The 17,058-nt window shown below is 47.7% G+C and overlaps 1 protein-coding gene across 4 annotated transcripts in view; it reads left to right on the forward strand.

The window, feature by feature from the left end:
- RCBTB2 (RCC1 and BTB domain containing protein 2) overlaps window positions 1–17,058 on the forward strand; it is a 228,079-nt gene that overhangs the window by 110,005 nt on the left and 101,016 nt on the right. The gene's annotated exons all lie outside the window — the stretch shown is intronic.

Here is a 17,058-nt window from a genome sequence, read left to right on the forward strand (position 1 = left end):
ACGAGGAGTCTGAGGGTCTTCCGTCTGATCCCACTCCCTCTCCTGAAAGGCAGCTTTCTCCTCCTGAGAGTCTGTCTTTCGCTTCCTTTGTCCGGGAGATGTCTACGGCCATCCCCTTCCCGGTGGTTGTGGAGGACGAGCCCAGGGCTGAAATGTTTGAGCTCCTGGACTATCCTTCTCCACCTAAGGAAGCGTCCACTGTTCCCTTGCACCATGTCCTAAAAAAGACATTGCTTGCGAACTGGACAAAACCCTTAACTAATCCCCACATTCCCAAGAAGATCGAGTCCCAGTACCGGATCCATGGGGACCCAGAGCTGATGCGCACTCAGTTGCCTCATGACTCTGGAGTTGTGGATTTGGCCCTAAAGAAGGCTAAGAGTTCTAGGGAACATGCTTCGGCGCCCCCGGGCAAGGACGCTAGAACCTTAGACTCCTTTGGGAGGAAGGCCTACCATTCCTCTATGCTCGTGTCCAAGATCCAGTCTTACCAGCTCTACACGAGCATACACATGCGGAACAATGTGCGGCAGTTGGCGGGCTTGGTTGATGCTCTTCCCCCCGAGCAAGCCAAGCCTTTTCAGGAGGTGGTCAGGCAGCTGAAGGCGTGCAGAAAATTCCTGGCCAGAGGAGTTTATGACACTTTTGATGTTGCGTCCAGGGCCGCTGCTCAGGGTGTGGTGATGCGCAGGCTCTCATGGCTGCGTGCCGCCGACCTGGAGAATAGACTCCAGCAGCGGATTGCGGACTCGCCTTGCCGTGCGGACAACATTTTTGGCGAAAAAGTTGAACAGGTGGTAGAGTCTCTCCACCAGCGGGACACCGCATTCGACAAATTCGCCCGCCGGTAGCCTTCAGCTTCTACCTCTACAGGTAGACGATTTTTCGGGGGAAGGAAGACTGTTCCCTACTCTTCTGGTAAGCGTAGATACAATCCTCCTTCCCGACAGCCTGCGGCCCAGGCTAAGCCCCAGCGCGCTCGCTCTCGTCAGCAGCGTGCGACTCAGCAAGGCCCCGCGGCTCCCCAGCAAAAGCAAGGGGCGAGCTTTTGACTGGCTCCAGCAGAGCATAGCCGACATCCAAGTGTCCGTGCCGGGCGACCTGCCAGTCGGAGGGAGGTTGAAAGCTTTTCACCAAAGGTGGCCTCTCATAACCTCCGATCAGTGGGTTCTGCAAATAGTCCGGCAGGGGTACACCCTCAATTTGACCTCAAAACCTCCAAATTGTCCACCGGGAGCTCAGTCTTACAGCTTCCAGCACAAGAAGGTACTTGCAGAGGAACTCTCCGCCCTTCTCAGCGCCAATGCGGTCGAGCCCGTGCCATCCGGGCAAGAAGGGCTGGGATTCTATTCCAGGTACTTCCTTGTGGAAAAGAAAACAGGGGGGATGCGTCCCATCCTAGACCTAAGGGCCCTGAACAAATATCTCGAAAAAGAAAAGTTCAGGATGCTTTCCCTGGGCACCCTTCTCCCCATGATTCAGCAAAACGATTGGCTATGCTCTCTGGACTTGAAGGATGCCTACACACACATCCCGATACTGCCAGCTCACAGACAGTATCTGCGATTTCAGTTGGACACACGCCACTTCCAGTACTGTGTGCTACCCTTTGGGCTCGCCTCTGCGCCCAGGGTGTTCACCAAGTGCCTTGCTGTGGTAGCAGCGGCGCTTCGCAGGCTGGGGGTGCACGTGTTCCCATATCTCGACGATTGGCTGGTGAAGAACACATCCGAGGCAGGAGCCCTGCAGTCCATGCAGATGACTATTCGCCTACTGGAGCTACTGGGGTTTGTGATAAATTATCCAAAGTCCCATCTTCTCCCAGTGCAGAGACTCGAATTCATAGGAGCTCTGCTGGATTCTCGGACGGCTCGCGCCTATCTCCCAGAGACGAGAGCCAACAACTTGTTGTCCCTCGTCTCGCGGGTGCGAGCGTCCCAGCAGATCACAGCTCGGCAGATGTTGAGATTGCTGGGCCACATGGCCTCCACAGTTCATGTGACTCCCATGGCCCGCCTTCACATGAGATCTGCTCAATGGACCCTAGCCTCCCAGTGGTATCAGGCCGCTGGGGGTCTAGAGGACGTGATCCACCTGTCCACGAGTTTTCTCAAATCCCTGTATTGGTGGACGATTTGCTCCAATTTGACTCTGGGACGTCCCTTCCAAATTCCTCAGCCACTAAAAGTGCTGACCACGGATGCGTCCCTCCTGGGATGGGGAGCTCATGTCGATGGGCTTCACACCCAAGGAAGCTGGTCCCTCCAGGAACGCGATCTGCAGATCAATCTTCTGGAGTTACGAGCGATCTGGAACGCTCTGAAGGCTTTCAGAGATCGGCTGTCCCACCAAATTATCCAAATTCAGACAGACAACCAGGTTGCCATGTACTATGTCAACAAGCAGGGGGGCACCGGATCTCGCCCCCTGTGTCAGGAAGCCGTCAGCATGTGGCTCTGGGCTCGCCGTCACGGCATGGTGCTCCAAGCCACATATCTGGCAGGCGTAAACAACAGTCTGGCCGACAGGTTGAGCAGGATTATGCAACCTCACGAGTGGTCGCTCAATTCCCGTGTGGTACGACAGATCTTCCAGGTGTGGGGCACCCCCTTGGTAGATCTCTTCGCATCTCGAGTGAACCACAAAGTCCCTCAGTTCTGTTCCAGGCTTCAGGCCCACGGCAGACTGGCATCGGATGCCTTCCTCCTGGATTGGGGGGAGGGCCTGCTGTATGCTTATCCTCCCATCCCTCTGGTGGGGAAGACTTTGTTGAAACTCAAGCAAGACCGAGGCACCATGATTCTGATTGCTCCTTTTTGGCCGCGTCAGATCTGGTTCCCTCTTCTTCTGGAGTTATCCTCCGAAGAACCGTGGAGATTGGACTGTTTTCCGACCCTCATCACGCAGGACGAAGGGGCTCTTCTGCATCCCAACCTCCGGTCTCTGGCTCTCACGGCCTGGATGTTGAGGGCGTAGACTTTGCCTCTTTGGGTCTGCCAGAGGGTGTCTCCCGCATCTTGCTTGCTTCCAGGAAAGACTCCACTAAGAGAAGTTACTTCTTTCATTGGAGGAGGTTTGCCGTCTGGTGTGACAGCAAGGCCCTAGATCCTCGCTCTTGTCCTACACAGACCCTGCTTGAATACCTTCTGCACTTGTCTGAGTCTGGTCTTAAGACCAACTCCGTAAGGGTTCACCTTAGTGCAATCAGTGCTTACCATTACCAAGTGGAAGGTAAGCCGATCTCAGGACAGCCTTTAGTTGTTCGCTTTATGAGAGGTTTGCTTTTGTCAAAGCCCCCTGTCAAGCCTCCTACAGTGTCATGGGATCTCAATGTCGTTCTCACCCAGCTGATGAAACCTCCTTTTGAGCCACTGAATTCCTGCCATCCGAAGTACTTGACCTGGAAGGTCATTTTCTTGGTGGCAGTTACTTCAGCTCGTAGAGTCAGTGAGCTTCAGGCCCTGGTAGCCCAGGCACCTTACACCAAATTTCATCACAACAGAGTAGTCCTCCGCACTCACCCTAAGTTTCTGCCAAAGGTCGTGTCGGAGTTCCATCTGAACCAGTCAATTGTCTTGCCAACATTCTTTCCCCGTCCTCATTCCTGCCCTGCTGAGCGTCAGCTGCACACATTGGACTGCAAGAGAGCATTGGCCTTCTATCTGGAGCGGACACAGCCCCACAGACAGTCCGCCCAATTGTTTGTTTCTTTTGATCCCAATAGGAGGGGAGTGGCTGTAGGAAAACGCACCATATCCAATTGGCTAGCAGATTGCATTTCCTTCACTTACGCCCAGGCGGGGCTGGCTCTTGAGGGTCATGTCACGGCTCATAATGTTAGAGCCATGGCTGCGTCGGTAGCCCACTTGAAGTCAGCCTCCATTGAAGAAATTTGCAAAGCTGCGACGTGGTCATCTGTCCACACATTCACATCTCATTACTGCCTGCAGCAGGATACCCGACGCGACAGTCGGTTCGGGCAGTCAGTTCTTCAGAACCTGTTTGGGCTTTAGGATCCAACTCCACCCCCCGAGGGCCCTGTTTGTTCTGTTCCAGGCTACACTCTCAGTTAGTTGGTAAATTTTTTAGGTCAATCTCAGTTATGTCCTCGCCGTTGCGAGGCCCAATTGACCATGGTTGTTGTTTTGAGTGAGCCTGGGGGCTAGGGATACCCCATCAGTGAGAACAAGCAGCCTGCTTGTCCTCGGAGAAAGCGAATGCTACATACCTGTAGAAGGTATTCTCCGAGGACAGCAGGCTGATTGTTCTCACAAACCCGCCCGCCTCCCCTTTGGAGTTGTGTCTTCCCTTGAAGTGTATTGTTTTGCTACATACTGGACTGGCCGGCTCGAGCCGGTTTCGGGCGGGAAGACGGCCGCGCATGCGCGCGAGGACTAGCAAAGGACTTTGCTAGTGAAGTTTCCGATTGGAGGGGCTGCCGTGGACGTCACCCATCAGTGAGAACAATCAGCCTGCTGTCCTCGGAGAATACCTTCTACAGGTATGTAGCATTCGCTTTCCTGACGCGTCCCTCGTTGAATCAGAAATTAATCTGAAGAGATCCCATTAACCCAAAGAGCTGCTCGAGGTGAATCATACAGTGCTTGTATTGCCGCCGTAAAAAATCCATCAAAACCATAGACCTCCAGTGTTGTAAATAAAAATTCCCAATTCACTCTACCGAACACCTCCGTATCAGAATGTGTTGAGAAACTGGGAACGCCTTCTCTGCTCACAAATTTTATCAAGGCCAGTATTCTGCGTATGTTTTTAGAAACTATGTCTCCACACATACCCAACTTGACTGTCCTCAATCAGGGAAGGCAAAATCAATGCCAACCTATTCGCCAAGAGTTTAGCAAACATCTTGGCCTCCACATTCAGCAGGGAAGTAGGTCTGTATGAAGTCGGCTGTTCTGGGTCTCGTCCTGGTTTCAATAAAACTATCATCTGTACAGCTTTTAAGGACTCAGATATTTCCCCATGTTCCACAAAACAAGTGTAATTGCCGGGCTCATAATCTTATAGAATTCATATTGAAAGCCGTCAGGCCCTGGGACTTTGAAAAGAGATCCTTGCTGTATCACTCTATTCACCTCTTCTTCAGTGATTGGGGCGTTAAGTCTTGATCGATCTTGTTCAGTAATTTGCGGTAACACTGTCCATCCAGATAAGCCCTACTCTCTAAATCATCTTCCTGTGGACGAGTATATAAATGTTGATCGTATGATCTGAAAGTTTCTGCAATCTCCTCATCTGATCTCACTTTGGCACCATCTCCTTTGCTTATTTGCAAAATCCGTTGTCGCCCTGATTTTCTCCTCACCAAATTCGCTAACATTTTCCCTTGTTTGTTACCATGTAAGTATAGTTTATATTTGTAATATTGAATAGATTTAACTGTTCGAACATGGAGCAAATTATTGAAGGCGGCCTGTATGGCCAACAAATGTGTTTTCTGTTGAGGGGTAGGTAATCGCCCGTATCTTCTACGTGCTTCCCTAACCTGTTGATCTAAACGAAGTATTTCTTTATCTTTGGCTTTCCTTTTAGAGCTCGTATATGCTATTATTAACAATATTTATTTAACTAGGCTTGCATAAAACTGGATGACCAGGTCTCCTCTCAATTAAGGACATACTTGATAAGTCAATTTTGGATAAATGTACAGAGAAATAATACGTTTAATCCTTTTATAGCTCTCTAAGTGGGGTGCCCTGCTTTATAGTTTTTAATAATATGCTATTATTAACAATACCGGGTCTCCACGATGACTAGCATTGTTAACTTGATAAGCTGTCCACTGATGCAGTAGGTATTCCTGGAATTCATTATCCTCATACAAATATGTGGGAAACTGCAATCTAGATGTCTGGCCTTCACCTGATCTTAATGCCAAGGTACACCAAATGAACGTGTGATCTGAAACACCATAAGGGCCTATACCGGTGTCTTGAACCATGGAGAATAAAGCCTTGGACAGTAACCAATAATCAATTCTTGATTGAGATGCATGAGCCCTAGAAAGGTGAGTGTAATCTCTCTCCTCTGTATGTAAAGTCCGCCATATATCTACCAATTCTAGAGCTGAGCAAAGTAAGGGAATCCCATGAGATGGAGACCCCCTCTCAGCCCTATGACCTACAGATATATCTAAAGTAGAATTGTGGACCATATTAAGATCTCCACCCATGATCACAGGGATATCATGATGTTTGTTTATGGTGTGGATCAGCGGCTTAAAAAATCCTTTATCATATATATTTGCAGCGTAGACATTAACTAAAAGTAATACTTGTTTATTAATTGTGACCTTGGCTATGATATATCTGCCATCCTTCGCTTTCCAACATCCTTGTATTTGCACGTCTAATGTTTTCCTGAACAGTATCATCACACCTGCTTTACGATCTATTGCTGGGGCTTCTAATAATTGGCCTACCCACCATTTCTTAAATGTATTATGTTCTACCGAGGATAAATGAGTCTCCTGCAGGAACGCTATATCCGCTTTTTGACGGTTCAAAATTTGCAGTAATTTTTGTCGTTTAATGGGAGTGGTTACTCCATTCACATTCCACGAAATTAATTTAAGGGATCTTATTTTCTCCGCTATTGGTAATTATGACACAATGTCTCCCTCTCATCTTTAAAGGGAAGGGTCACCCCAGCCTACGACCCCCCCACCCTTTGGTAAAGAAAACAGAAGGGGGCCTGAGGGCCCAAGAACCGCACCTCAAAAAACTGCCTCCCACTGTTCATTCCATTGGCCACACAGAGTCAAAGTAATCCCTTCCATCCCCGGTTCCCACATATAACCCACAACATCAAACCATATAGCTTCAAATATTCTTGTAATTCCACCCTCTTCCTCCTCCCTCTTCTTCCTCCTATTCCCGTTAGCCTCCCCCAAGGCTTACCCATAACCACATCTATTGTATTAGACATGGTTATCTATCCAGGTCACTCTGAGAGTGCTCCCTCCTCTCCCTGAGTCCAACCAGACCATTCATCAGTAGAAACTTCCTACTATCTCTCAACCTTGTAGACTCTTTTTCCTGCTTTAATTATGTGTGAGAAAAAAAGAAAGAAAGGAGGGAGGGGGTAAAGTAAGTTTATTTTTTACAACACAAAATCTATGACTCAGCGTACCCCCCCCAAAGAAAACTCTGTAAATGTCCATGATAATATACTTTCATGTATTATATCAGTAAAAATATTATTTCGTTTACTTTTGATTAATAGCCTTCCAAGAGTCTATTTGGTTATCTTCTTCCAAATATATCCTCCCAAAGATATCCTTTTCTAATATAGCACCAAATACATATTCCATTGGCAATAGGTTCATTATGCTCATGTTAGAGAATTAAAGAGAGAGAGAAAGAAGAAACAAAAAAAAAACACGTAAATTTCTTCAATTTAAAAACTATAAAGCAGGGCACCCCACTTAGAGAGCTATAAAAGGATTAAACGTATTATATCTCTGTACATTTATCCAAAATTGACTTATCAAGTATGTCCTTAATTGTGAGGAGACCTGGTCATCCAGTTTTATGCAAGCCTAGTTAAATAATTTGAAAGTTCACTTTCATTAGGATGTTTGAACATCCATGCAGATGAAAACCCTTTCAGTAAACCACAGATATCGTCCCATGTACTTATAGTCTCTAATCAAACCTGTTGTTTCTCATCTCGACATAATAAGCTGTAAGCAGAGGGAGATCTTGAGTTCCTCAGAGACAAGACCAAGTATAATCATCGATTGCTTGCTTAACTATCCAATCTCTGGATGCAACATCCTTGTTCCACCAGCTCACCTATCTGGTGGATTCCGTGCCTGGCCGCTTCTCTGAAATTTATCTCAGTTATATCTTAGTTGGGGCCCAACTCATATGCCAGGATCAAACTCCATGTAGAAACACTCAGAATTGTATAGAGTCCATACTTTATGTCTCTACATCTTCTTTACACCCAAACTCACAATCCTCCTCCCAAATGCATTGAGTAGTAACAGTTTGCCTACCTCCACATCCAACTTCGCGGCATTAGGTCTAATACTCAGCTGTCCAGTTTATATTTTGTCAATGCATATCCAGCTCTTCAGGCCGTTCCATTCTGTGTGGGAGAGCCCTGTTGATTCAGAAAAGCATGCACTGCATCTGGCGTGTCAAAAAAAGTGGCTTTTCCATCTTTAAATACTTTAAGGTGCACTGGATACAATAGGGCAAACTGTATATTCCACTGATGCAATGTTGAACATATCTGTGAGTATGCTCTCCTTAATAAGGACACCCTCGAGGAGAAGTCTTGAAAACATAATATGGTCTTGTTTTCGTATGTTAACGGTCCTTTGGTTCGTATTGCCCAGAGTATCTCCGTTTTATGCACATAGTTTAGTAGTTTAAGAATAACTACTCTAGGCTTAGCTTCAGTCTGTCTTTTAGGACCCAATCTATGCACCCTTTCTATTTTTAGCGGACCTGCGTCTAAGTGTAACTGCAGCGACTTGGTTAACCAGGCCTCCAGAAATCTCCTCAGCTCCGATTCCAAAATGGACTCTGGTAGGCCCACTAATCGTAGGTTTCCTCTTTACGACCTATTTTCAGTATCATCTATCTTGTTCTCCAATTCCTCCACCTTTGATTGCAATGAAAGCTTTTCTGTGTGCATTTGTTGAACTTGGTCCTCCAGATCTGATATTCTTTGGCAGGAAGCCGCAAATTCTCCTTTCAGTGACTCCATTTTCCCATCCATCGCCTCCAGTTTATCTGTTATAGTCTGAAATTTTTTATCCAAGGAAGAGTCTATAGCTTGGGTTACTTCTGATACTATTTCTGCAACCCAGGCTGAGCTTACCGAAAGTGGTCCACCGCCTTCCGTCTCCGCCATTTTGTGCGCCTCTGATGCCCTCGGTTTTTCTGATTGTTTTTGTAGAGATTTTGATGCCATGGGCACTTTATTTTCTCTGTTTTAGCAATGTGCGCTGCCTATTCAACTCTCCCACCATTTGTGGGGTCCGCTCGCCCCAGTTTTTGTTGCTGATGGTCGGTTGCTCGGTTTGGGGCCTGGGAGCTCCTCTCACCTACGTCTGCTCTTCAGCGCGACATCACGTGACTCTCACATGACACATTTAACACATACCATGGGCAGACTGACCATTCGGGCAACCGGGCAGTGCCCGAGGACCCAGAGGCTCTAGGGGACCCAGAGACTCTGCCTGGATGTCTGCTGCATACTACAGTGAATGCTAAACTGACTAGAACCAGTCTAAATCAGTCATTACTAGCACAGTAAGTTTTGTTCATTGGCCCCTCATTCAGTCTTTCCGCTATGGCTTTGTCCTCCCTGAGTGCATGGGAGCCAACTTTTCAAAATTATTGGGGGTGCTAAGCCCAGTGGAAATAACCCCTCCCTGGACACATACAAGGAATTTTCTTAATATTGGGGGTGCCCCTTTTGCTCCTTCATGATCAAACGGTCCCGCGGATTCCCTCACAGGCTTTCTACTTCTGATGTACCTGAAAAAGTTGTTACTGTGAGTTTTTGTTTCTGCGGCAAGTTTCTCTTCATATTCTCTTTGAGCCTTCGTTATCGATGCTGTGCATCTAACTTGCCAGTGCTTATGTTGCTTCTTATTTTTCTTTGAGTCCTTTTTGCAATCCCTAGCTGTTTCTTTTATTGCTAACTTTTGGTATACTAGCTTTCTAGGTGAATCCAAATCAAAGCAGTTTACAAAAATAGTTCGGCAAAATCAAATATCTAAATAAAATATCATACTTAATATTAACATATAGCTTAACAAATGATCTTCATAAATAAAGATAAATATTCACAACAAATTCCATAGTCATACTAACAAAGACAAGTGCAATAACTTCATATGATATTCATCCAAAATAACTGAGACAGTCATGATCCTGAAAAGGCTAACCTAAAATAACAGGTTTTAAGCCATTAAAAAAAAATTGTTCTAAGTGTACATCAGTATGCAAATCCAGTGGAAGGGAATTCCAGAGAGTAATGGCTAAGAAAAATACCCACTGCATTTCTAGTAGACTCTGCCCTTGTACCAAGGGGGATATGATATTCTATTATGCCTTAGTTTCCATTATAGAAGAATAAGTGATTTTATGTTACGTAAAGCTAAAGAGGAACTTAGTTTACCAGAGACACTCCTAGAAAAGGCAATAGGAGGAGGTGTGGGCAAAGGAATTTGTGTCACGACTATATCAGGCATTATTGCTGTTTCATACACCAATAGCTCCATAGATGCAAAGATGAGAAAAAGATCTGGGGAAGGTTATTGAGGGTAAGACATGGGAAAAAGATCTGGGGAAGGTTATCGAGAGTGAGAAATGGGAGCTCAGTTTTAAATATTTACTTAAGTCCTCTATTAGTAGCACCTTCATGGAAAATGGTCATAAAATGTTAAATAGATGGTATTATACTCCACAAAGATTGTTTCATGTGTATCATGCAGGAACAGGATTATGTTGAAGACAATGTGGGATGACAGGAGACATGTACCATGTTTGGTGGTCTTGTCCCGCAGCGCAAAAATACTGGCAGGACATCACCTCTGTGGCACATTGTCTACTGCATCATAAACCCTTTGGTGTGAAAATTGAACATCACGGATGGGCTATTCAACTTTTTACAGTGGCCTGTCTGGCTTTGGCTACCTCATGGAAAACTACAACACTTCCCTCTGTGGCTATTTGCCTGAAGAAATTGGATTACCTGCACCTTATGGCAGAACTGACAGCGATTAAAAATGGACAGTTGAACTCTTTTCATAAGCTTTGGGACAAATATAAGTTATGGCGTTCGGGTAGGAGAAATCAAGGATGGCTGAAACTCTCACAAGGTATATAGATGGAAAATGAACAGGAGAATTATCCCACACAGCAATGGAAAAGTTAACAGGGGATAGAGATGGGAAGGGGTGGGTGGATAATGGGTTGATATGTTGAACTATATTGTTGTATGTTAATTGATTTTTTTTTTTTTCAATAAAAGCAACAAAATATTTTTTTTGTTACATTTGTACCCCGCGCTTTCCCACTCATGGCAGGCTCAATGCAGCGGGCAATGGAGGGTTAAGTGACTTGCTTAGAGTCACAAGGAGCTGCCTGTGCCGGGAATCGAACTCAGTTCCTCAGTTCCCCAGGACCAAAGTCCACCACCCTAACCACTAGGCCACTCCTTACTAAATGATTTTGTGATTGGAAATCAAGTGCCCTGCTAAGGCAGTTTGGAATTAACATTTTAGATAAGTGGAGAGGAATTCCAGAATAAAAAGCTTTGTAGTCCATGAATAAGGGTTTGTGTTTCTTCTCTGAGGACAAGCAGGCTGGATTATACTTGCCACTGGGTCGACGTCCGTATCGGCCCGGGAACCGGCATTTGCCATAGCAAAAAGAAAAACTTTGGTAGAGCTTTCTGGCGCATGTGCAGCGTGGACTGACTTCCTGCCTGCTGCGCAAGTGCGTACCTCAGTTTCTTTTTTTCTGTGACGAGGTGCAGCAGGTTCATTCTGTGCTCCTTGTTATTGGCCGGGAAAAGAGCCTTCTGTATTGATTCGACTTTTTGTCATGTGTTTTTCCCATCTTTATTTTGTTCTTTAAAAAAAAAAGTGTCCTTTATTTCCACAAGTTTTTTTTTGTCCCCTTGTTTAAGTTTCCTTTCTTTTTCGATGGTGGCCAGTTTTAGGCCGCGCGGTTGGGTTTCTACCCCTTTTTGTGCCCTTTTTTACTTAGGCATAATAGAGTCCTTTGATTTCGCCAGTGCTGTTTTTCCTTCCATGTCATCAAAGACACCCAGCGACTTCAAACGTTGTACTCTGTGCAACCGGACCATCTCAGCTACAGATACCCATTCTTGGTGTATTCAGTGCCTTGGGACCGACCATAGCCCAGCTTGTTGTGCCCTGTGTCTTCGTATGAAGAAAAGGATCCAACTGGCTCGAGAAGCCCAACGCGAGAAACCTTTTGGGACTCGATCTGGTCCTTCGGCATCAGTACCGAGGTCGGCGACGACATCGAGAGACACATCAACATCAGGAGCAGAGATATACATGGCTGCTGAGAGGCCAAGACACGCTGGGAGCAGTGAGGCATCGAGTGGGTCTCCACTTATCTCGAGGCCTCCTGCTGTGCAGGCGCCCAGGGACCGAACATCGTTGGACCTGACCCTGAAGTGACCTGAGGATTCAATGTCCTCGCAGGCACCGAGGAGCCTCGGTGGCGGGCATTGAGCGAAGGCTAAGAAGCACCGTCACTGTTCTACCTTGACACACGGTGCCGGGAGCTCTGGGGCATCAAAGGATTACTCACCCGAGAAGCGTTGGTGGCTGGAGGACTACTCCCCCTCCATACAGGAGGTGCCAATGCGTCGGCCTCTTAGCAGTCCGGTTCCTGCTCTTGAGCCTCAACTGATTCTGCCACTGACTGCTCCACCACCTCCCCCCAGCCTTCTCTGATGGTGGCTCTCGACGAGCGCATCCAGGCCCTACTTCCAGAACTTCTGGAAGGACTTCTGCGCCAGTCTGCTTCGGCATCGTGGGTGCTTGTGTCTGCCGTGCCATCTGCTGCAGCTGCGTCTGGCTCTTGACCTGTGGTGAGGTCCCCGTCCTCGGTGCTGTTTGCGGCTCTGGTGTCACCTGCCACCCAGGTCGACTCCCCATCGATGTCGGTGGAGGAAGCTTCACTGCAGTCCACGCAGATGTCGGCCTCTCGATATCGCCATCGAGGATGTGCTTTCCGATACTGAGGAGGAGCGCTCGTGGGAGTCAGGGGAAGATCCCAGGTACTTTTCCTCTGATGAGTCTTTTGGGGTTCCCTCTGAACCTTCCCCTCCACTTGAAAGGAGACTGTCTCCTCCTGAGAGCCTCTCTTTTTCATTCTTTGTGCGAGAAATGCTGAGGCCATTCCATTCCCTGTGGAAGTGGAGGATGAGCCCAGGGCTGAGATGCTTAAGATCCTGGACTACACCTCTCCACCTGAGGCAGTGACGGCTCCTTTGTAAAAGGTACTCCGGTAAGTCCTTATGCGAAACTGATCATTCCCTGTGTCTGGTCCCATGATCCCTATGAAGACTGATTCCCAGTATCGGATCCATGGTGAACCTGGGTTGATGAGGTCTCAGTTACCCCACAACTCCATGGTGATGGACTCCGCCCTCAAGAGAGCCAAGAGTTCTAGAGACTATGCCTCGGCACCCCTAGGCAGAGAAACTAGGACCGTGGATTCTTTTGGGAAGAAGACGTATCCACTTGCAGAACTTGGTGAGGCAGCTGTCTACCTTGGTTGAAGCCCTCCCTCCGGAGCAGGCTGAGCCTTTTCACCAAGTGGTCAGGCAGCAGAAGGTGTGTCGTAAATTCCTGGCCAGGGGCGCTTATGACACTTGGCATCCAGAATCTCTGCTCAAGGTATAGCGATGCGCAGACTCTCATGGCTGCATGTGTCTGACCTAGACTATTCGGTCCAGCAGAGGATGGCGGATGTACTTTGCCAGGAGGATAACCTTTTCGGAGAGAAGGTGGAAGACCTGGTCGACCAGATCAAAAAGCATAATGATGCTGTGGCTTCTCTCACCCACCTTGCGCCTTCTGCTACAGCCTCCTCAACCAGGAGGTTTTTTGAGGGGACGAAGAGTGCTTATTCCTATACTAGGCGTAGGTACACTCCGGTGTCCCGACAGCCTATTCAGGCTCAGCCCCAGTGCGCTCGTTCTCGTCAACAGCGTGTACCTAAGGTCCCTGCTGCTCCCCAGCAAAAGCAAGGGCACGGGTTTTTGACTGGCTCCAGCGAGTCATAGCCACAGTAAAAGTGTCCATACTGGACGACTTTCCGGTTGGAGGGAGGTTAATGTGTTTTTCAACAAAGGTGGCTTCTCGTAACTTCCGACCGGTAGGTTCTTCAAATAGTCCGGTTAGGATACACCCTCAATCTGGAATCCAAACCTCCAAATTGCCCACCGGGAGCTCATTCATACAGCTCCCAGCACAGACAGGTACTTGCAGAGGAACTGTCCGCCCTTCTAAAGGCCCATGCGGTCGAACCCATTCCACCAGGGGAAGAAGGGCTGGGATTCTAATCCAGGTACTTCCTTGTGCAAAAGAAATCAGGATGGTTTCCCTGGGCACCCTTCTTCCCATGATTCGGGAAAATGATTGGCTATGCTCTCTGGACTTAAAGGATGCTTACACGCAATTCAGGTGCTAGAGCTACTAGGGTTCGTAATAAATTGCACCGAATCCCATCTCACTCCTGTTTAAAAATTGGAGTTCATTGGAGCACTGCTGGACACGAAGACAGCGCTGGCTTATCTCCCCGAGACACGGGCAGACATCCTCCTGTCCCTGGTGTCCACAGTTCGAGCGTCTCAGCAGGTCACAGCTCGGCAGATGTTGAGACTCTTGGGGCACATGGCCTCCACCGTTCATGTAACACCTATGGCACGTCTACATATGAGGTCAGTCAGTGGACCCTAGTTTCCCAGTGGTATGAAGCTGCGGGGAGTCTGGAGGATGTTATCTGATTGTCCACAGACTTTCACAACTCTCTTCATTAGTGGACAATCCGGCCCAATTTGGCTATGGGGTGATCATTCCAAATTCCTCAGTCGCAAAAAGTGCTGACGACAGATGCATCCCTCCTGGGGTGGGGAGCTCATGTATATAGATTTCACACTCAGGGAGCCTGGTCCTCCCAGGAAACAGGTCTTCAGATCAACCTCCTGGAGCTACTAGCGATTTGGAACGCTCTGAAGGCTTTCAGAGATCGGCTGTCCAACCAAATTTTCTTGATTCAAACAGACAATCAGGTTGCAATGTACTATATCAACAAGCAGGAGGGTACCAGATCTCACTCTCTGTATCAGGAAGCCATCCAGATGTGACCTTGGGCACGCCGTCACGGCATGTTTCTCCAAGCCACTTATCTGGCAGGCATAACAGTCTGGCCGAAAGGCTGAGCAGGGTAATGAAACCTCACAAGTGGTTGCTGAATATGGGCGTTGCCCACAAGATCTTCCGAGCATGGGGCACCCCCTCTGTGAATCTTTTTGCCACTCAGATTAGTCACAAGGTCCCTAATTTCTGTTCCAGGCTTCAGGCCCATGACAGACTAGCATCAGATGCCTTTCTCCTACATTGGGGAACAGGTCTTCTATATGCATATTCTCCCATACCTCTAGTAGGGAAAACTTTGCTGAAACTCAAGCAAGACCGCGGAACCATGATCCTGATTGCACCCTACTGGCCACTTCAGATTTGGTTCCCTCTTCTTCTGGAGTTGTCCTCCGAAGAACCGTGGAGAACCCTCATCACTCAGAACTAGGGGTCGCTTCTACATCCCATCCTCCAGTCTCTGGCTCTCACGGCCTGGATGTTGAGAACTTAGAATTCGCCTCCTTGGGTCTTTCAGAGGGTGTCTCTCGGGTCTTGCTTGCTTCCAGGAAAGATTCCACGAAGAGGTGTTACTCTTTTAAATGGAGGAGGTTTTCTGTCTGGTGTGACAGCAGGGCCCTAGATCCTCTCTCTTGTCCTACACACACCGTACTTGAATACCTTCTGTACTTGTCAGGGTCTGATCTCAAGACCAACTTCGTAAGGGTTCACTTCAGTGCAATTAGTGCTTATCCTCGGCGTGTAGAGGGTAAGCCTATTTCTGGACAGCCTTTAGTTGTTCGCTTCTTGAGAGGTTTGCTTTTGTCAAAGCCCCCTGCCAGGCCTCCTCCAGTGTCATGGGATCTGAATGTTGTTCTCACCCAGCTGATGAAAGCTCCTTTTGAGCCACTGAATTCCTGCCATCTGAAGTATTTGACCTGGAAGGTCATCTTCTTGGTGGCTGTTACTTCAGCTCGTAGGGTCATTGAGCTTCAGGCCCTAGTAGTGGATGCACTTTATACTAGGTTTCATCACAACAGAGTATTCCTCCGCACTCACCCTAAGTTTTTGCAGAAGGTGGTGTTGGAGTTCCATCTGACAAACGTACAAACAGTACAAACATCTGAACCAGTCGATTGTCTTGCCAACATTTTTCCCTGTCCTCATGCCCACCCTGGCGAAAGCATCTTGCATACCTTAGACTGCAAGAGGGCATTGGCCTTTTACGTGGAGTGGACGAAGCCCTTCAGACAGTCATACATAGTAACATACATACCTAGTAAGTGATGGCAGATAACCCGCCCAGTTGTTTGTTGCTTTTGATCCCAACAGGAGGGGAGTCGCCATCGGAAAACGCACAGTCTCCAGTTGGCTAGCAGATTGCATATCCTTCACTTATGACCAAGCTGGGCTGACTCTGGAGGGCCATGGCTTCATCCTTGTCTCACTTCAGCCTCCGTTGAAGAGATTTGCAAAGCTGCAATGTGGTCTTCAGTCCACACAGTCACATCTCAGTACTGCCTTAAGCAGGATACCTGACACAACAGTCAGTTTGGGCAGTTGGTGCTGCAGAATCTGTTTGGGGTTTAGAATCCAACTCCACCCACCTAGGCCTGTTTTATTCTGTTCCAGGCAGCACTCTCAGCTAGTTGTATATAGTTTCAGGTTAATCTCTATTTTGTCCTTGCCATTTCGAGGCCCAGTTGACCAATGTTCATTGTTTTGCGTGAGCCTGGATGCTAGGGATACACCAGTTGTGAGTATAATCCAGCCTGCTTGTCCTCGGAGAAAGCAAAGATACGTACCTGTAGCAGGTATTCTCCGAGGAGAGCAGGCTGATTACTCTCACAGACCCACTCACTTCCCCTTGGAGTTGTTTATTTGTTATGATTTTAGACTTAACTGAGGTACGCGCTTACGTGGCAGGCAGGAAGGCAGTATGTGCATGTGCGGTGCACTCTGCACGCGCGCCAGAAGGTTCTAGCAAAGTTTTTCTTTTTCCTATGCCTGTTCCCGGATCCACATGGACGTCGACCCAGTTGTTAGAATAATCACCTGCTGTCCTCGGAGAATACCTGCTACAGGTAAGTATCTTCGCTATATGGTGAGAACAAATAACCAATGTACATCGTTCAGTAATGGTGAAACCTGGTCAGACTTCATGCCCC

This window comes from Microcaecilia unicolor, chromosome 4 (assembly GCF_901765095.1).
Source record: "Microcaecilia unicolor chromosome 4, aMicUni1.1, whole genome shotgun sequence".
NCBI classification, from domain to species: domain Eukaryota; kingdom Metazoa; phylum Chordata; class Amphibia; order Gymnophiona; family Siphonopidae; genus Microcaecilia; species Microcaecilia unicolor.